The 21,613-nt window shown below is 39.2% G+C and overlaps 1 pseudogene; it reads right to left on the bottom strand.

Moving 5' to 3' along the window:
* Nucleotides 1–1,257: 1,257 nt before the first annotated feature.
* The window catches only part of LOC119821691, a 60,917-nt pseudogene continuing 40,561 nt past the window's right edge, over nt 1,258–21,613 (bottom strand).

Here is a 21,613-nt window from a genome sequence, read left to right as displayed (position 1 = left end):
AGAAGAATTCATTTGACAGGAGTGTGCTTGCATGAAAGGATTTCCTAAGCCATGGTAAGAAAAGATAGCTCAAAGTTTCAGTGTGAGATATGGAATGGAGGTCGAATCTAGTGCCTTATAATACTAAACTAGCAACTTCTATTCCCAGCTCTGGTAATGAAATTTTGGCAATTCAAGCTATACCTTTAATCTTCAGAGTTTGTATATAAATCAAGCCATTAGAAACTGATAATCAAAGAAAAAAAGATGGAGCTCTCTACATCCTGTCAACCATGAATTAAATGTTTATACTATTTTATTTCCTTTTTATAGTTTCATAAAAAGTTTATTTTTGAACCTAGAATTATGCAAATTTCAAAAGTAAGGACAATACAGAATGTTTTACAATACTTTAATATTCATTTATTTTTACTTAAATCCACCTTTCATTTTGATCTCTGTAAGCAAATAAAACAGAGCAGAACAACAATCCTCTGAACTCTGCGTTCAATATAGGCATATTTTCAATCCTTGTTTTGAGCATGTGGTAAAACAAAGGCAATTGATTTCCTTGAATGCTTCCTTTCTACACAGAGTTTAGTAACAGCGAACCTCACATTATTCTGACACAAATAATCACCAAATGGTCCACCCACACAGCTAGACATCAGAAACCCTTCTAAGGCAGGTAATGGAATTTATCATAAATATAGAACAATACCTATATTGATGCACAGGTGTAGTAGGCTCCCACAGAAATATGTCAATAGTTTTATGCAAGGAAGTCCTTATACAAAGAATTCAAGTGAACAAGTGTATTAAGAAAATCGTGAGGGAAAAAAACTTGGTGCCTAATGGTAACAAGTTAGGCAAAGCCCATCCCAATGATGACATCAAGCAAAGAAAAGGGAACATTCTACCACCATCCAACAGCAGATGTCAAGTTCTACAGCATTCTATGCTCTCCCACTTGCTTCAGAAAGATACACTTAATGTAATCACATTAAGTATATGATATTAATATTTAATATGGCTGGGAAATCATTGCTCCAGCCACGCTGACTTCAGGCTAACTCCATACCCCTGAAAATAGCAGCCAAAATGAGTTGATAAGGAACAGTAGTCAAAAAACATTATGTGGTATAGTATGATTTCTGAAAGAGGAAATCTCCAGTAATCTTCAGTGAAGAAGGTCATTGAAAATGTTAGGATGCTGACTATCAATGTGGTACCCCAAGATATTAACTGCAATGGATTCCAAGCCCACACCAACTTGCATCATCTCAGTTTAATAATCCACTAAATGACAAAAAAGACAAACAATGAAAACAGCATCATAGAGCATAGCAATTTTGTTTGGCTTCCTCTTGACAAAATCTCCGGTCTTTCCATGGTATTACCTAGAAATCCAGTTGTAGAATCAAATTGTAAAATCACTGTTTTGATTGCTAACTTCATGGCCTGTTTCAATGAGAAGAGATTTGATAGCATCCACTTTGCTTCTCAGACTTTCAGTGAGTATGTCGTTCTATTCCTCAAGCCATATGTCCACTATGGGCATAGCCATAGTTCCCATAGCTGCCAGGAGGTGTCCTGTCACCCAGGCCTGTTGCTTCATCCTGCTTGGAGAGGGAAAGATGGGTGAGAAGGAGTGGGTAAGAAAGGGCCAGGGTCACCCGAGTTTGACTTCAGTCTGAGAGCCCCTCAGAGCACCAACTGTTTGCCTATGAGTGCCACGACATCAGTAGAGTCTAAACCCTATTTTATTTTCTTGTGCAATTTTAAAAAGCTTTCTTTTTCTTGTAACTCCCCTTCAGAATGTTTCTGTTGTTTCAGTTTTCTGTATAGGATATGGTAATGTCCAATTGTCTGAACAGAATGAAATCCCATCAACAGATCTTTGACAAAACTTTTTGTCTTTACTTTTTTTTTTGCCTTTACCAAGTTGGGAAATTTCCTTGACATGCTTAGATTGCATTTTCTACTAAAATCTCTAATTAAACGGTATTCTTGAATTAAATATCTGCTGTAGGCCACCTACTACTTCTTTAATGCTGATTCTGTTTTCTTCCAAATGTGAACTTTCTTGAGAGGGTTTTCCTTATAACGCATGAGAATATGATTTACCCCAAAAGCATGCCATCTTATTTACTAATAAAGAATGTAGCACCTTTACTTACTAAGGCCCTAAGGACATAGAGGGCTGGTATAATGTCAGATGCTTATAGGTTCAGCATTGCAAAAGCTTATGAGCCAGATAGCCTCACCTATTTGGTGAACCCAAGGCTAATTTGTAACCCTGTCTCAAAACAAGGATAATGCCTCTGCTTTTATTCCTGTAACTATGTAACCTAAAGGTGTTAATCAAAAGAGGCTTCTCTTCAGGGTTAAGATGGTGGAAAGTTCCAGCAATGTTCAAAGAATAAAGTAGACATTAGCTGCTTATCTTTGAAAATGCAAAATAATGAAATAAGAGAATGTGTGAGGAAGAAGGGTCCATGACTCTTATGTCAGGCCAAATTCTAGTTCGTTTCTTTCATTCATCTTCCTTATCAGGGCTGGAGCCCAGAGGAGCCTTGAAAAAAATCAACAGCTCTGGAAAACACATACTCTATATGCCAGGCAGACTGAAATGGAGTTTTCCAATATGTAACAAACTACAAATTTATTTGAAAATTATTGAAGAACCTGATTTTGATTATAGAACTCACCATTTAACAAATCAATGGACTGTGTAACAATGTAAAAGTCCGCTTATCTTTTCCTTCATTGTAAAAATGTGTTCCACTTCCATGAAGGTCATGATACAAGTGTGAGAGGAAGGGATGCTTCAGAGGATGGCACAGCTGATAGTTTTCCTGGATTTGACTCTCACCCACTTCTTGGCCATGAGGGCTTCCACCAGTGTTTTGCCTTCTTCATCCCCCTCCCTATTGGGATAATATTGTCTGTTCATGAGACTTCAATCCGTGAGTATCATTCAAGTATGTAGATGAATTCTTAGCTCATGACACAAATGAAATAGAAGTTGATATAACCTCTGCTCTATTCACTAAGGAAGTTTGTGAGATTTATCTGTACCTTCACTGAGCCTGACAGACTCATCTTTTTGACACTGAGAGCTCTCTTTTATGGCCATGGAAAGCATGCTTTGCAAGCGATTTACAATGAATGCAGGGTTAGATTCTACTTGGGCTTTGGAATTTGAGTGGCAGTTTTCACCACAAGGATCATCAGTAGACACTGTGTTACTTTGAACTGCCGCTTGATGATTCTTTTCTGGACTTTTCCCTTCCTCAGTTTCACAGTCACATTTCCAGCCAGGCCCTTTCTTCTCACCCTCAAATCCCTAAAACACACACTGCTTGAGTGAGCATCATGACAAATGTGGGACTATGGCCTTTAAGAGCCAGAAGATGGGGCACGCACAACAGAGGGTCACTGTTGTAAAGAGAATGCCGATCTGCTCATGGAAGCCATTCAAAGGGTTCCAGAGCCTATCCACAAAGGCTGTCGCGTTGCTACACCACATTAAACGCGGGCCTATGCAACCCTGATGTGTTTCGTAACTTCAGAAATAACAAAAACCTCAAATGCTTCCAGGCTTTTAATTCCTTTGTAACCATTGTTACTGACTCTTCAATGCAAAATGAAAAGCTAGCCTTCAATCTTACTCATCCCTCTAATTCCCCCCTCTAATTCTCTCTCCAACCTTAAAAAAAAAAAAGGTCCAGTCTCTTCTTAGCTTCATTCCTGAGAGAAGCTGTTCTGCTTGCGGGAAGATCTCCACTGTAGTGAGATCTGTCACTGTGGTTAGCTTTTAGACCAGGCCTTCCAGAAGTCATAGTCATAATGGGAGCAGTGAGATTCTCTTGCAAGAAAGTACTTGGAGCTCCTGAGTCGCGTATATCATTGTCCGCTGTGGTTGTGTGTTTCTGAGGTAATCAGCGGCATGATTGAGGACAGCAGTATGTCTTCTCTCTTAGTTCCTTTCCTGTTGCTGTGATAAAATTCTAACAATAGAAAGATAGATGGGTGCGTAGATAGACAGACAGACAGATAAATGATAGATGGATGGATAGATAGATAGACAGACAGACAGACAGACAGACATACCACTTAAGGGAGATAGGTTTCCTTTTGCTCCCTATACAAGGTACAACCCATGGCAGTGAAGTCACAGAATTTGAAGCAAATGGTCACATTATATTCATAATGAGGAACAGAGAGCAATGAATCTTATTGCTACTCCACCTCTTTTCTTCCTTTACATAGTTCAGGATCCCAGCCCCTACCAAAAGTGAGCAGGTCTTCCATCTCAGTTAAAGCAATCAGGTTACTCTCCTCACAGACATGCCCAGAGGGCCACCTCCCAGGGGATTGTAGATTATATCAAGTTGGCAAGTAACAGTAACCATTGCTCCATTTAGAAGAGTCCACACTCCTTACTCCAAAGGGATACTATTTTTTTCTTTTTTTTGAGACAGGGTTTCTATGTATAATAGCTCTAGCTGTCCTGAACTCACTCTCTAGACAAGGTTGGCCTCCAACTAACATGAATTCATCTGCCTCTGATGCCCTAATGCTGGGATTAAAGGCAGGCACTACCCACACCTGGTTCAAAGGAATAATTTTTAAGGAAATAAATTATTGCTATTATTGAGGCTGTGAACTTGTTGTGAGACAGGTCACACCCCCTATAGGAGAAACTACTACTATCACTTTGCTAAAAGGACATTTTATTAAATGGACATCTCATGATATGTTATATATGCAATACACAGTATACATCAGTCAACTCCTATCAGGGAAGCGTCTCAGATGATGAAGAAACACAAGAAAGAAAATTTCATGGGCTCTGAGAATAAATTGGCTTAGAATTCTTATTCAGCTAACATTAACCTGTGTGATCTTGCACAGACAACTACTTTCTTCAAGTCTGTTTCTTGGTCTGATATGCAGGGATGGTTTCCATACGTACCGTGTACCTTGTAAGAGTTTTGGAGTCCAGTATGTAAACTGTCTGGTGCAAGATTTAGCCTCAGTAGTCAGTGGCCTGTAGCTCTCATTTCCATGATTTTGTTGCTATACCCAAACATTGCATTACTATTTAATGATAATTAGAGGTTGCCAGAGCCTCTGTGTGATATGGGTTTGCCTTTTAAAACAATTAAAATGCAACTCAATGATCACTTATAACACCTTCATAGCTACCACTGGAACTTTCAGGAATTCAAGAATATTGGCTCAGCACAAATTGGTTGACAGACATTTCTATATAAGGTTCAAATTACTTTTTTAAAAAATGAGACAGTTTCAACCTTCAAGCCAATGAAGGGTTCTTCAGTATTATGGTAAACATTATAGAGGGGAGGACATCAGGATTTTATTTTCACTGAAGAAGGGGGTTGCATGTGCATGCATGCAAAGCTAAAATGTTATGGAATTAAGTAAATATCCAAGGGGCAAATGATGGGGAGGTTATTTATTTATTACAAGTTATGGTTGAGTTCTCAGGGTCTCTCAGAGCTGGACCATTTGTGAGAGCCACAAAATAAATGAGTCTTAACAAGAATGTGAAAATTACAAAGTTTATCCTGCTTTGCCTGCAAGATAGACATCCAACCCCCTTAAATGGTACTGCTATGGGCAAGGAGGTAAATTCTGAGAAGCCAGTGTCTTCTGTTATTGCAAAGCACTGTAGGGCTGACCCTCATATTTGAATATTAAATTAGTTAAGGCAGAACCTACACAATACCAATGGTATTAGTCATGTCTGCTGGGGCATCCAATACCAGATGTCACTTTCTGATCTTTCGGGCTCAGCCTTCACTGTTTTTGGCACATCAGATTAAGCATCTGAGTACAATTTAAATTGGAACAATGCAATCAGCATGCCTCTGCCCCCCCCTCTCTCTTCTCTCTCTCTCTGTGTGTGTGTGTGTGTGTGTGTGTGTGTGTGTGTTCCCCTCCCTCTGCTTCTATTTTGGGAGCTGAAGCTATGGAGTCCCTCTGCTTCCTAACCTGGGACACTAGAGGTGATTTTTCTAGGCTCCACTTCCCCATCTCTTATAGGCAATAAGGGAGCCTGCTCTCTCCTGCCTTACAAACATTCATTTCAATGATTTATGGCAGCCTTGCAAGTAACTGCTCTCCATTGGAAAGTAATAATTTATGTTGGGTGAGTAGCAAAGAGTTCTGATCCCATTCATTTTCCCACCTGTGCCCCTCCTGGGAGGGAAGCACTGGCTAGAAAGGCGGTGGGGGAAGAATGTGTGCTGGTGAACTCTACTTCCTTTCGAGGGTGACTTAAAGTATGGTGGTTGGGAACTGATCTGTTTGTTTTGCCTCTTAAATTGAGTCTAATTTGTAAATAAGAAAGGAACATAAATCCAGACCTATGGAAGTTACTAATTATTAAATAATAATACTGAAAGAACTAGCATCAAACAAGAATTCTGTTAAAATTTGACTGTGGACAATATTTTAAAAGATTCTATGCTATCCTCTAGAAAAAGTCTTGTTTTCTCCATCTATCTCCTGCCCTCTCCCTTTTCCCATATCTATCCCTATTTTCTTGTCTTTCCCCCAATCTCTTTTCTCCTCTCCCTCTCTCCCTCCTCTCCTTTCCCCCATAGTACCCTCTAAATAAGTTTTCACAGTGATTCATCATGGTTTTGCATCGTTGTTTATTACTATGCTGACAACACAAACCTACAACATGCTACTCTTTTGAATTGTCCCCATATTGCCTTTGTGTGTTTTTAATTCTACAACCCCAGTTCAAAAGCCACCTCTATTGCCAAGCTCAGGATTTCTCTCTGGTCTGTTTCTAAACACTGTGCATTTTAGAAGGTCCAGATCAAGACACAACATTTTCCAGCTCTGTCTCCAAATGATATCTATCAAAGACTCTGAAGTTCTCCCTACAGTCCATCAGCAGGTACGTGGGGGAGTCATTAAGAACAACAGTGTTTTCCCTTCAGATCCTTCTGCTCTGAAGAGCTTTGGGTTTTATATATTGTACACAGCATGCTTTCCCTTTAGGTTTTAGAATTAAACGTTTCTTTGGCTACAGTAAACACTTATCAACAAACTGTATGAGTAAAACGCATGCTTTTAGCATCTATCAAAATATCTGGAGTCAAACCGGAATGTGCTGTGTAATAAGTGGTTAAAGACAGGGATATAAAAATGTTAGAGTTTATGCCTTCTCTTTCATATCTAATTGTCCTATTGAACTCATGACATTTTGTTTATTCCATTTCCAAGACTGACCCATCTGAGTATCCCTGCTCCTCTTTAGGAGATCCATCTCCCCTGAGAAACAATCTCTGGTCTGGAGCCTCCTTTCATCTGAAGGCTCCTGGATGCACAGTTCTGTTTTATTACTCCTTTCATCTAAACACCCTTCAGTCTCAGAGACAGATGTTTGGAATCCCTTGGGTCAGAACCTCTGCAAGGCACAAACGGAACTTTCAGAAAGGGTTATGGGAGAAGAGGTCAATAACCTGATTACTTGTGAGCATGTGATCAGGATACAGGAAATCACAAGGAGAGCATATTACCCAGAGTTAGATGTAGCCCAGTGCTACATGGGACAGGGGAGGGAGCTATTTCTTTATTGGGGATCCTAGAGGACAATGTTAAGAAAGAATCCTGACAGGAACTCTAATGTATGAAGAACTCTGAGAGTTTTTGTAAGTCTGTAGGGATGTAGCTGAAGAAATAAATTGTGCAACTCTTCCCTTTTTGCTGGCCCCAATACAAGCTGAGGGACAAAAGAGTAAAACAGAGCAAAAAAGGCAGAAAGGGTGTGAAGGAGAAAATTAAAGTGATCTGACATATTTCTTTACTATTTCTTACCCCTTCGATGATATCTGTTTCCAGTTAGAATAAGAATCTGTGTGAAATACCTTAACAGACACCAAAACAAAAAGAATCAATGGATAAGCCAAATATTCCAACCAACAAGGAGTTCTGGAAACAAAGACACCTAAATCTACTGAAGTTTAATAAAACATCAGAGAGATTGCTAAGCAAAAGACAGAGTATTATTGAGGTTGGAACCCATTGAAAAGCAAGATGTTTCCCAAATCTATGGGCTGGTGTATTGGATTTTAACATGGAGACAGTCCAGATCACCCTTGCAATTTGCAAGCTTCCAGACATGGAGCCTTGGGGATTGTGCAGTCTTATAGACCTGATGTGCCACAGTCTTGGGATCTGAAAGCTTATGGTCTCACAACTTCCCAGCCAAGCACTTCACACACTGGAGGCTCATATTCCCAAAGACATATACTTGTGTAGTCTCCTAAGAATCAAATTTTGCATCTATCCCTCTTGAGAGGTGATATGGGATGTCCTTTTGTATATGTGTTGCTTTTATTGGTTAACGAATAAAGCTCTTTTGGCCAGTGGCTTAGCAGAGTAAATCCAGATGGGAAATCTGAACAGGGGGAGGGGCAGAGTCAAGGAGATGCCTTGTAGCTGCCAAAGGAGAGAGATGCTGGAAACCTTGCCAGTAGGTCACAGCCTAGTGGTGATACACAAATTAATAGAGATGGGTTATTTCATGATGTAAGAGCTAGCAACATAGAAATACAAGGTATATTTCCAGGTACAGGCACAGCAGTCAAGTACTCTTATAGTCTCATGGTTTTCTAGATTTGAGATGACATTGTCTTTGATTCCCTGGCAATGCTGAAAAGAGAACATATTTTCAAATTTTTTGAGTTCTAGAGAAAGATTGAATCTGACTTTTCTACTCTAATTCAATCCTAAAATCAGCATCATTCCATCTAGTGGCTGGACAGGAAGTTCCAGCTACAATAAAAAGACAAAAGACAGCAGGCTAGAGTCCTGGTGCTCCAATACCAAGATTGTGGTTTAGTGATTATAATCATACAATCCAGTGCATAAGTAGCTGAATTTATTATTGGGTCAAACTAATCAGTTTTTTCTATCTTTTTATGGTTCTTCTTAATTAAGAAATGAATGCCTTATTAAACACATACACAAACTCACATATACACACACTATATAAGATCATATGCATATAATATTTTGCTTCTTTCAAGCCAGGCTGTCACTGTGCAACAGCATTCGCTGAGGAACTCACTCTGTAAACCAGGCTGGCCTCAAACTCACAAACATCCTCCTGTTTCTACCTCCCCAGTGCTGGGATTAAAGGTGTGTTCCACCAATAGCACACTATAGTGTTTCTCTACTCGTGGGCCTCAACCCTTTTGGGGCTAATCACAGAGGTCTCCTCAGACCATCAGAAAACACAGATATTTACATTACAATTTACAACATTAGCAAAATTATAGAAATGAAAAATTATTTTTATGGTTAGAGTCGCCACAAGATGGGAAACTGTATTAAAGGACCACACTATTAGAAAGGTTAAGAAACACTGAGTTATAAGAACCATCACCAGTTTTTACAGGATGTGTAGGAAAAGATACATATGACAGTAAAGAACTGAGTAGTTGGAGAATGTTAGAGTCTGTTAGTTAAAGAAATAACTGATGGAACGGCCACCATGACAAATGCACTATCTGACACAGGCATGATTCACTGAGGGGTAAGAGCAGATTCAATCAATTGGAGAAAGGATGATGATATCCATGCCAGTCCATAGAAATCATTTCAAACTTGAAGCAAAGAAAGGTCTGCTGGCTGGTGCCTTCAGCGACACGTGAAATGGTGTTAAGAAAAAAACTCGAGAAGAAGAGAAAAGAAAATGGGAAACAAAGCTGTAGAATTCGGGCTAAATTTTATAATTGGATAAAAAAAAAACAGTCTAGTAATCCAAGAAGTTCATGAACCTTAAATAGATTAATTACCAAAGAAACCGCATCTAAGATCAGAATTTCTCAACTGCTGTAAATTCAACATAAAATTTCAAAAGCAGTCAGAAAAAAAGTCTCATTATATAAAGAAAAGCAATGAAAGAATAATGGCAGTCATTTCATCATGCCCCATACTGTATTTAAAGAGACAATTGTCAATTATAAATCGAGAGAAAGTAGTTCTCAGAAATGTAAAACTAAAGCTATCTTAGATCAACAAAACTAAAAGGCTTTGCCACTAGCCTATCTACACTATAATATGTACCTGGAGTACTCTTGGGTGGAGGGAATGATCATATATGGAAATTAGAATATATGAAAGCAATAAAGGTAGTAGTAAATAATATAAGGCTAAATATAGATGAATGCATATATATATATATATATATTGTCTTATTACTTTAAAAATCTTGACTGAGTGAAAATAATAACAGTAATATATTGTAGAATTCATAACACATATAGTGGTAAATAGCTTATAATCACATGAAAAGGGCAAGAAAGCATGTAAAAATAGTACAGAGTTCTTATATTACATGAAGAGATCAGACTTTAGAATAAACTGAGAGAGTAGTGGCTTTTATTGTGATATCCCAGAGTTAGAAGAACTGACAAGGGATAGCTCAAAATAACACAAGAAAGAAAGGAAAAGGGCAAGTCAATGAAAAATATAAATTTTAAAAAATGGTGGCATGGTGAACTTTGCTATACCGTAAATGTGAAGTACTAGACATTCCATGTAGCAAAAATTTGTCAGGTTATTGAAAGAAAAAAATCTTGACACAAATAAATAAAGACCTGAACAAAGGCCATCTCTGCTGTAGGAAATCCTACATCCAGTAGCCTTTATACCATAAATACTGCCCACTTGGGCGTGGCCTCTTATACCATAAAAGCTGATGTAAAGCACATGTTCACTCTCTCTTCTGGTATTGTGATTTGGTTCCTGTTCCCCGGTCATGCAGAAGATTGTGATCTGTGACTGAACCCTAAATAAATAACCCTTTATTATACTCAGTTCTAAGCTAGTGTGGAAGTTCTTTTTAGCATCCATATTTACATCTCAAAAACAAAGAATAAACAAACTATTAATTACTAAAATCAAACAAAACAGTTTCAACAGAGATTTTTGGAGAAATGAATAATTTATAAAAGTAAAATACATTTAATTTTAAAGATAATATTGTAAAATAATAAAAGTTAGCAAAATTAGTTTATAATCTTAAAAATACACCTTACTAGAACATGAAGCAAAACAGAAAAATACAGAAACTAAAGTGGAAAATAAAATAGACATTGCTTTTCAATAATCAATAGAATGTGAAATCAAAAAGCAAATATGTGTATCACCTTGAGCAATAGTCTCAGATATTGTTGATCAACAAAGAGATAATTAAATAAAAATAAATACTAATATAAATCTCAATTATATTTTTGGAAATTGGGCAACTCACATTCAAATAATTCATGATCAAAGAGAAAAATCTAAGGGAAATTAGAGATTATTTTATACTCAATTTTAATTAAAATATAATATATCAAAATCTGTGGGTTAGAGCTTAGGCTTTATTTATGAGAAACTTTTAACATCAAATACTCATATGAAGCAAGAATTAAGTTAGCAAACCAAGCTCTGCTTTAAGAAGTTAGAATGAAAAAAGCTAAATAAAAATTAAACAAGAGCAGAAATATTAGTCAACTGATTAGCAACATGAAAGGGAATAAATTATTAATATGAAGAATAAAGAAATCATCCATCACAATGGGACCTAGAGACAATGAAAGCATAACAGGATATTTAATCAACTCCCTGCTAACAGATACATGAACATATACACACACAAAGAGAGTGCTTTAATACAACTAAAAAATATGGACAAATAAAAAGCAGAAAGTTCAATCTTTAGATTGAAACTACGACTATTAAAGTTCTAATCAGGATATTATTTTCCATTAGAAATTGATGTGGGAGTCCCCTCTGTGTGCTGTAATTACCATTAATAAATTAAAAAAAAAAAAACTTCTTTGGATCTATAGCAAGGCAGGATTTAGGTAAGCAGGGAAAGCTAGGCTGAATGCTGGGAGGAAGAAAGGCAGAGTCAGAAAGAAGCCATAGAGTCACTGCTGGAGACAGATGTGCTAAAACTTCGCTGGTAGACCACGACCTTGTAGTGATGCACAGATTACTACAAAGGGGTTAAATTAAGATGTAAGAGTTAGCCAATAAGAAATTAGAGCTAATGGGCCAAGCATTGTTTTAATTAATACAGTTTCTGTGTGGTTATTTTGGTTCTGGGTGGCTGTAATGTACTAGCGGCCTCCGTAAAACAGCAAATGTTGCCCAACTCCAGTTATTATATCTTCAACACAAGCACTACACCCAAGGACCATAGGAAAGTAAAAAAAAAAAAAAAAGACTGTAAGGTCTGGAGCCCAAGGCATCCCCTGTGAGCCGGTATTTTTGTATATAAGAGGGAAATTGAACACAAAATTTCCATAGTAAAGTTGCCTAAATAAGACCTAAAAAAAATGGCATCTATTGACCTGTTAACATAGATGGGGGAAATCTCACAAAGCCCCACCCCTAAATGAAGAGATACAGTCATTTAATGGCTATTGAGAGACTGCTCATTCGTTTACTGGTTGCCCAAACCTTAATAATCACATAGAAGCTGTATTAATTAGTATAGTAGGAAGAGAGAGACAGACCCCTACCCCCACTTCCCTCTGCAGGCTGTTGTCGGTTTCTCCCGTTCCTGTGTCTCCCAAGCTTTCCCTAGTGTTCTCAGGTGTCCTTCTCCTGTTCTAAGGCCATCCACCCAAAGGGGTCAGACTCTGGCCTCCAGGCAGGTCTGAGGATTCCTGCGGAGGGGTGCGGGCTCCTTCAGATTGCCCTGCCAGGTTCGCTGTGTGGTATTCCATCCCGCCCTGCCCCCACCTTGGCCCTTTTGTCTGGGCTGCGACCCTGGGCTGCCTGGAATCCCTGATCCTGTGCCCTGACATTCCATCTGAACTGGTGAGTGAATGCGGACCCTGGGGCAACCTGCCTTGGAAGAGAGCACAGACCCCCTACCCCCACTTCCCTCTGCAGGCTTGTGTCGGTTTCTCCCGTCCCTGTGTCTCCCAAGCTTTCCCTAGTGTTCTCAGGTGTCTTGCTCCTGTTCTAAGGCCATCCACCCAGAGGAGTCAGACTCTGGCCTCCAGGCAGGTCTGAGGATTCCTGCAAGGGAGTGCGGGCTTCTTCAGATTGTGACGCAAGGAATAAGTCCTCCTCTGGCACTGGAGAGATCCAACCAGTTTCAGTCACAGCAAAGATTGGTCTAGGACACCAAATGCCTCCGGGCTCCTTTTGAAGGAAGAGATGGGCAGGCGCCAATGCAGGAGCTCCTCCAACAACATGAAGGCAACATGACATCACCACAAGCCAGACATCCCGAAACAACAAAGAATTGAACACCCTACCCCAGAAGATATAGAAGGAACCGACCTTAAACAGTACTTTATGAAAATAATAGAGGACCTTAAACAGGAGGTAAAAAACTGCCATAAAGAAATGGAGATGACAAACAAAAAGGTAGACGAAATAAATAAATCTCTCAAAGATACCCAAGAAAAACAAGAAAAAGCAATCAAACAGGTAAGGGAAACAGTACAAGACCTGATAAATGAAATGGGGGTATTGAAGAAAACACAATCTGAGGGACGACTGGAATGGAAACTCTGAGTAAACGAACAGAAACTTCAGAGACAAGTATTTCCAACCGAATACAAGAGATGGAAGAAAGAAATCTCAGACTCTGAGATACTATAGAGGAAATAAACTCACAGATTAAAGAACTAAACAAATCTAACAAATTCTTAACACAAACATTCAGGAAATCTGGGACACCATGAAAAGACCAAACCTAAGAATAAAAGGGGTAGAAGAAGGAGAAGAATTACAACTCAAAGGCCCAGAAAACATATTCAACAAAATTATAGAAGAAAACTTCCCCAACCTAAAGAAGGATGTTCCTATGAAGGTACAAGAAGCCTACAGAACACCAATAGACTGGATCAAAAGAAAGCATCCCATGCCATATAATAATCAAAACACAAAACATACAGAATAAAGAACAGATATTAAGAGCTGCAAAGGAAAAAGGTCAAGTAACATATAAAGGGAAACCTATCAGAATTACACCTGATTTCTCAATGGAAACCATGAAAGCCAGAGAGCTTGGATAGATGTGCTACAGACACTAAGGGAACATGGATGCAAGCCTAGACTATTATACCCAGCAAAGCTTGCATTCACCATTGATGGAGAAAACAAGATATTCCAGGACAAAACAGATTTTAAACAATACGCAGCCACAAATCCAGCCTTGCAGAAAGTAATAGAAGGAAATCACAACCAAGGAGTCCAACAACACCCACAATAACGCAGGCATCTAGCGACCCTCCACCAGCACAACGAGAAGAAGGGAAACACACAAACTCTACTACTAAAAATGACTGAAGTTAACAACCACGGCTCATTAATATCACTTAATATCAATGGACTTCAATTCACCTATAAAAGGCACAGGCTAAGAGATTGGATACGAAAACAGGATCCAACAGTCTGCTGTTTACAAGAAAAACACACCTCAACCACAAAGACAGACACCTACTCAGAGTAAAGGGTTGGGAAAAAGGTTTATCAAAGCAAATGGCCCTAAGAAACAAGCGGGTGTGGCCATACTAATTTCCAACAAAGTTGACTTCAAACTAAATCAATCAGAAGAGATGGAAAAGGGACACTTTATACTCATAACAGGAAAAATCCATCAGAATGAAGTCTCAATCCGGAATATCTATGCCCCTAATATAAAAGCTCCCACTTATGTAAAAGAAACACTTCTAGAACTCAGGCAGCCATCAAACCACACACACTAATAGTTGGAGACTTCAACACTCCTCTCTCACCAATGGACAGGTCAATCAGACCAGAAACCTACAGAGAATTGAAAGACTTAATGGAGGTAATGAACCAAATGGACTTAACAGACATCTATAGAACATTCCACCCAAACAGGAAAGAATATACCTTCTTCTCTGCGGCTCATGGAACCTTTTTGAAAATTGACCATATACTTGGTAACAAAGCAACTAACTTCCACAGTTACAAAAAAATATTAGTAACCACCTGTGTCTTATCAGATCACCATGGATTAAAATTAGAATTCAACAAACAAGTGCTACCCCCAGAAAGCCTACAAACTCGTGGAAACTGAACAGTCAACTACTGACCCACACCTGGGTCAAGGAAGAAATAAGAAAGAAATTAAAGTCTTTCTTGAATTTAATGAAAACAAAGACCACAACATACTCAAACCTATGGGACACAATGAAAGCAAGTGCTAAGAGGAAGTTCATAGCACTAAGTGCTCACTTAAAGAAAACGGAGAAAGCGCTCATTGGTGACTTAACAGCACACTGAAAGCTCTGGAAAAAAAAAAGAAGCAGACTCACCTAGGAGAAGTAGAAGACTGGAAATAATCAAATTGAGGGCAGAAATCAACAAAAATAGAAACACAGAAAACAATCCAAAGAATCAATGAAACAAGAAGCTGGTTCTTGGAGAAAATCAACAAGATTGACAACCCTTAGCCAAACTAATCAAAACGGCAGAGGGAGAACACGCAAATTAATAAGATCAGAAATGAAAAGGGGGACAATACCACAGACACAGAGGAAATTCAGAAAATCATTAGATCTTACTACAAAAGCCTGTATGCCACCAAAATTGGAAAATGTAAAAGAAATGGACAGTTTTTTAGATAAATAACCATATACCAAAGTTAAACCAGGACCAGGTAAATGCTCTAAATCGTCCTGTTAGTCCGCGAAGAATTAGAACTGTTATCAGAAATCTCCCTACCAAAAAGAGCCAGGACCAGATGGTTCAATGAGGAGTTCTACCAGAACTTCCAGAAGACCTAATACCTATACTCCTTAAGGTATTTCATAATATAGAAACACAAGAGTCCACTGCCAAATTCCTTCTATGAAGCTACAGTTACCCTGATACCTAAACCACACAAAGACTCAACCAAGAAAGAGAATTACAGGCCAATCTCACTCATGAACATTGACGCAAAAAATTCTCAATAAAATACTGGCAAACCGAATCCAAGAACACATTAGAAAAATTATCCATTACGATCAAGTAGGCTTCATCCCAGAGATGCAGGGCTGGTTCAACATACGAAAAATCTATCAATGTAATCCATTATATAAATAAACTGAAGGAAAAAAACCATATGGTCATCTCATTAGATGCTGAAAAGCATTTGACAAAATTCAGCAACCCTTTTATGATAAAGGTCTTGGAGAGATTAGGGATACAAGGGTCATTCCTAAATATAATAAAGCTATTTACAGCAAGCCGACAGCTAACATCAAATTAAACGGAGAGAAACTCAAGGCTATCCCACTAAATTCAGGAACATGACAAGGCTGTCCACTCTCTCCTTATCCTCTTGCAATATAGTGCTTGAAGTTCTAGCAATAGCAATAAGACAACATAAGGGAATCAAGGGGATTCAATTTGGAAAGGAAGAAGTTAAACTTTCATTATTTGCAGATGAGATGATAGTATACATAGCGACCCCAAAAACTCCACCAAAGAACTCCTACAGCTGATAAACTCCTTCAGTAACGTGGCTAGGTTACAAGATCAACTCCAAAACATCAGTCGGCCCTCCTATACACAAAGGATAAGGAAGCAGAGAGGGAAATCAGAGAGTATCACCTTTCACAATAGCCACAATAGCATAAGATATCTGGGAGTATCTCTAACCAAGGAAAGTGAAGGATTTATTTGACAAGAACTTAAGTCTTTGAAGAAAGAAATTGAAGAGGATACCAGAAAATGGAAGGATCTCCCTGCTCGTGGATTGGGAGGATCAACATAGTAAAAATGGCAATTCTACAAAAGCAATCTATAGAGTCAATGCAATCCCAATCAAGGTCCCATTAAATTCTTCACAGAGATTGAGAGGACAATAATCAACTTTATATGGAAAAACAAGAAACCCAGAATAGCCAAAAAAATCTTATACAATAAAGGTTCTTCTGGAGGCATTACCATCCCTGACTTCAAACTCTATTACAAAGCTACAGTATTGAAAACAGCTTGGTATTGGCTTAAAAATAGAGAAGTTGACCAATGGAATCGTATAGAAGACCCAGATCTTAAACCACAAACCTATGAACACCTGATTTTTGATAAAGGAGCCAAAAGTACACAATGGAAGAAAGAGGGCATCTTCAACAAATGGTGCTGGCATAACTGGATGTCAACCTGTAGAAGAATGAAAGTAGATCCATATCTATCACCATGCACAAAACTCAAGTCCAAATGGATTAAAGACCTCAATATTAATTTGAACACATTGAGCTTGATAGAGGAGAAAGTGGGAAGTACTCTACAACAAATGGGCACAGGAAACCGTTTCCTACACATAACCCCAGCGGCACAGACTTTAAGGGCAACATTGAATAAATGGGACCTCCTGAAGTTGAGTAGCTTCTGTAAAGCAAAGGACATTGTCACTAAGACACAAAGGCAGCCTACTGACTGGGAAAAGATCTTCACCAACCCTGCAACTGACAAAGGTCTGATCTCTAAAATATATAAGGAACTCAAGAGACCTAGACGGTAAAATGCCAATTAACCCAATTAAAAAATGGGGCGCTGAACTGAACAGAGAATTCTCAACAGAAGAAGTTCGAATGGCCAAAAGACACTTAAGGTCATGCTCAACCTCTCCTAGCTATCAGAGAAATGCAAATCAAAACAACTTTGATGATATCATCTTACACCTGTCAGATTGGCTAAAATCCAAAACACCAATAATAAACCTTTGCTGGAGAGGTTGTGGGGTAAGGGGTACACTCATCCATTGCTGGTGGGAATGCAAACTTGTGCAACCACTTTGGAAAGCAGTGTGGCGGTTTCTCAGGAAATTCGGGATCAACCTACCCCAGGACCCAGCAATTCCACTATTGGAAATCTACCCAAGAGATGCCCAATCATACAACAAAAGCATATGCTCATCGATGGTCATAGCAACATTATTTGTAATAGCCAGATCCTGGAAACAACCTAGATGCCCTTCAGTGGAAGAATGGATGAAGAAACTGTGGAATATATACAGGCTAGGAATACTACTCAGCGGTAAAAACAATGACATCTTGAATTTGCAGGCAAATGGATGGAAATAGAAAACACTATTCTGAGTGAGGTAACCCAGACCCAAAAAGATGAATATGGGATGTACTCACTCATAATCAGTTTCTAGCCATAATTAAAGGACATCGAGCCTATAAATTTGGGATCCTTGAAAAGGTAATAAGAAGGTGGAACTCCAAAAAAAGCTATAGTAATCCTCCTGGATATTGGGAAGTAGACACGATCGCCAGGCAAATTGGGAACTTGAGGGTTGGGCAAGACTGGGCCAAGGGAAGATGGGGAGAGAAAGAGTGTGAAGGGGAGAACGGGGGAGCTCGGAGGAATGGGGGTGCTTGGGATATAGAAGGGGGATGTGGAAGCAGGGAAGCATCTATCTTAATTTAAGGAGCTACCTGAGGGTTGTCAAGAGACTTGACCCTAGAGGGGTTCCCAGATTTCCAGGGAGACGCCCCCAGTTAGTTCCTTGGGCAGCTGCGTAGAGGGAGCCTGAAAAAGGCCAGTTCCTATAGCCATACTGATGAATTCTTGCATATCACCATAGAACCTCCACCTGACGTAGATGAAGAAAATGACAGAGCACCCACATTGGAGCACCGACTGGCTCCCAAGGTCCTGATGATGAGCAGAAGGAGAGAGAACATGAGAAAAGAAAGTCAGGACCGTGAGGGAACCTCCAGCTGGCGACAGATGGGGAGAGGGTGACTGAGCCCCACATTGGAGCACTGGACTGAGCTCCAAAGGGTCCTGATGAGGAGCAGAAGGACGATAACATGAGGGAGAAAGTCAGGAACGAGAGGGGGTGCGTTCACTCATGGAGACGGTGGGACATAACTAATGGGGAGATCACCAACTCCAGTTGGAATGGGACTGATGGATCATGCGACCAAACCCGTCTCTCTGAATGTGGCCAACAGCGGGGGCTGACTGAGAAGCAAAGGACAATGGCTCTGGGCTCTGATTCTTCTGCATGGACGGGCTCTCTGGGAGCCTTCTCAGCTTGGTCGATCACCTTCCTGGACCTGGGGGGAGTTGGGAGGACCTTGGTCTTAGCATAGAGTGGGGAACCCTGATGGCTCCTTGGCCTTGAGAGGGAGGGAGGGGAGGTATGGGTGGAGGGGAGGGGAGAGAAGGGGGAGAAGGAGGGAAGGGAAGGGGAAGGAGGAGGGGAGGGAGGGGGGAGGAGGAGGGAAGGAGATGGAAATTTTTAAATATAAAAATTTTGTATGCCACAAAATTGGAAAATGTAAAAGAAATGGACAGTTTTTTAGATAAATACCATATACCAAAGTTAAACCAATCAGTTTGTAACTTATGGAGACCTCTGTGTGACTTTCTTTGGGACGTAAAGACTGTGGGACCTGGTGAGAGGACAGAAACCACCAATTAGCAGACCCTCATGTTACATATCACCATGTCAGTTGTGCAACTGAAAATAGCACGTTTTCATGAAATAAGCTGAACCAAACATTTTTGTGTATTGTTTTAATACCCACAAGTCATAGTAGAAGAGATTCACTATTTAACAAGATCTTTGTTCAAAAGCAGGATTTTAATTAGTAATTAGCCTTCAACTCTCTATAATTTTTGCTAAGGCAGCACCATTTTATAGATTGATACAGTCTATATTTAAAATTTAGCCATTTATCAAGATGAAAAAAAAATCCATCACTAGTCCATGACATTTAGAATTATAGTCTTTGCACTCTTATTTCAAGGAAGGTTGCCATTACAATTTCAATCTCTTATGTAGACATTCATCAAATGGCAATAAAGACATTCAACACCTTCAACCTGGTATATTTGTTAATATAATCAGTTAATGTAATGAGCCCTGATTGTAAACAGCTGATTCTCATAGGCAAGAGTCATGTGACATCTACCCCACTGTCACAGTTTGCAAGGACAGAGATGCAATCTTGTCCATACCCTCATTCTATCCAGAGCATTTCTTCTTGGGTTCTGCTCAATCTTTCCCCAGTGATCACAATTTATATCTACAATATGAGAAGAGGGCTTCATGACTACTAAGGAAATACATTTCCAGCTTTGTTGGAGTTTATAGTAAGTAGAGAACAAACTCAGAACAGAATAATGTACTATGACTTCAAGTTTTCTCTCTATGAAACTTTCCAATCTAAGTCTTACCATAGACTTTAGTTTTCAGCAGAGCATCAGCCATACACGGAACTACATTTGTACTCCGGAGATGCTTCACACAATCCACAGAGTTTAATGTGACCAAAGTAAAAAAACTGAAAACAAACAGAAAACTTCTTTCAGCTTGTCTTAAGAGAGCAATGCATTTTAACCAAACAAGAACCCCTCTTTCCTGTTCAGTTCCTATTTCTTCTAAACACTTAGAGTCTGTCAGTCCTCAGGGACCTAAAGAATTCTAACCACCCATGACTGGCTTTTTAAATTATCTCCCATCCTTGATTTGTTGCAGCGTCTCCTTCTCATTTAATTTCTTGCCAAGATTGTGGTGGTTGTACATGTTGTCCCAGCTCTGACACATCTTTTCCTCTGGTCCTTCACTTTTCTGAATGAGGACCAAAAAGCTATCTACTAATACATTTTAAAAAGGCAATTGTTCTAACAGGGTATCATCTCCAAATATCATTAGCTGGCCCTGAGAAGCTCTGTGACTTTATTTCTCATTATTTCTCAGCTCCGACCTCTAGACCTAAAGAATGCTTTCTCCCACAGAGAAGACTGGTTGTTGGATCAGGGGCTCTCACACAGGCTCCAGGTCCCTGTTTTATCTGTACAACATGTTATGGCTTTGAAAGCAGGATGGCCCATGCTACACTGAAGCTGATCAATTAGTTTATTCTGTAGTTGTGGGTAACATTTGCTGACATAGCTTTTGACCTATGTCTGTTTGAGCTATAAATCAGTGTTTAGATGGGAGGTCCCAAACACTATAGATTCGGTGTTCATTGCCCTGTCAGGTTATCCCTCCTCCCCCACAAAAAAGAAATTAGAGGTAGAAGATCAGATAAAAAAAAGAGAAATTTTAGGTTCATCACTAGATTTTTCTCCTTAAAACAAATGCTTTTTAGTGACAGTGGTGATTATTCCTAGAAAATAGACCAGACAAATAAAAACATGACTAGATTCAATTTAAGTACCTGTAACTTAGAATACACTCTTAAATTTTCTTTCAAATCTGCCTTAGTGTTACTAATTTTGTTCTTCAATGATTATCTTTAAAACAGTTTAACTTTTTTATAAGAGTCAATCAAAGGAAATCAGGTAGTCTAGAGATGGCTTCGTGGTTAAGAGTACTTGCTGCTCTCCAGAGAACTCTCACATCCAGATGTTAAAATCTGTGTCAGGTGGCTCACAACCACCCTATATCTCTTCGGGGGATGGGACATTATTTTCTTGCCTCCACAGGCACAAACACAAGTGTGCTCACACACCCATACAGTACAACATTTTCTAAAGAGAAGTTTGATGATAGAATGTTGATAGTTTTCATACAATTACCAGAAATAGAATCCAGGCCGCTGACTCAATGGGAGGGGGGGGGTCAGTAAGATAATGGGAATGA

This window comes from Arvicola amphibius, chromosome 8, assembly GCF_903992535.2.
Source record: "Arvicola amphibius chromosome 8, mArvAmp1.2, whole genome shotgun sequence".
NCBI classification, from domain to species: domain Eukaryota; kingdom Metazoa; phylum Chordata; class Mammalia; order Rodentia; family Cricetidae; genus Arvicola; species Arvicola amphibius.
Note: the sequence above shows the minus strand (reverse complement) of the source record. Positions and strands in the feature narration are given on the sequence as shown.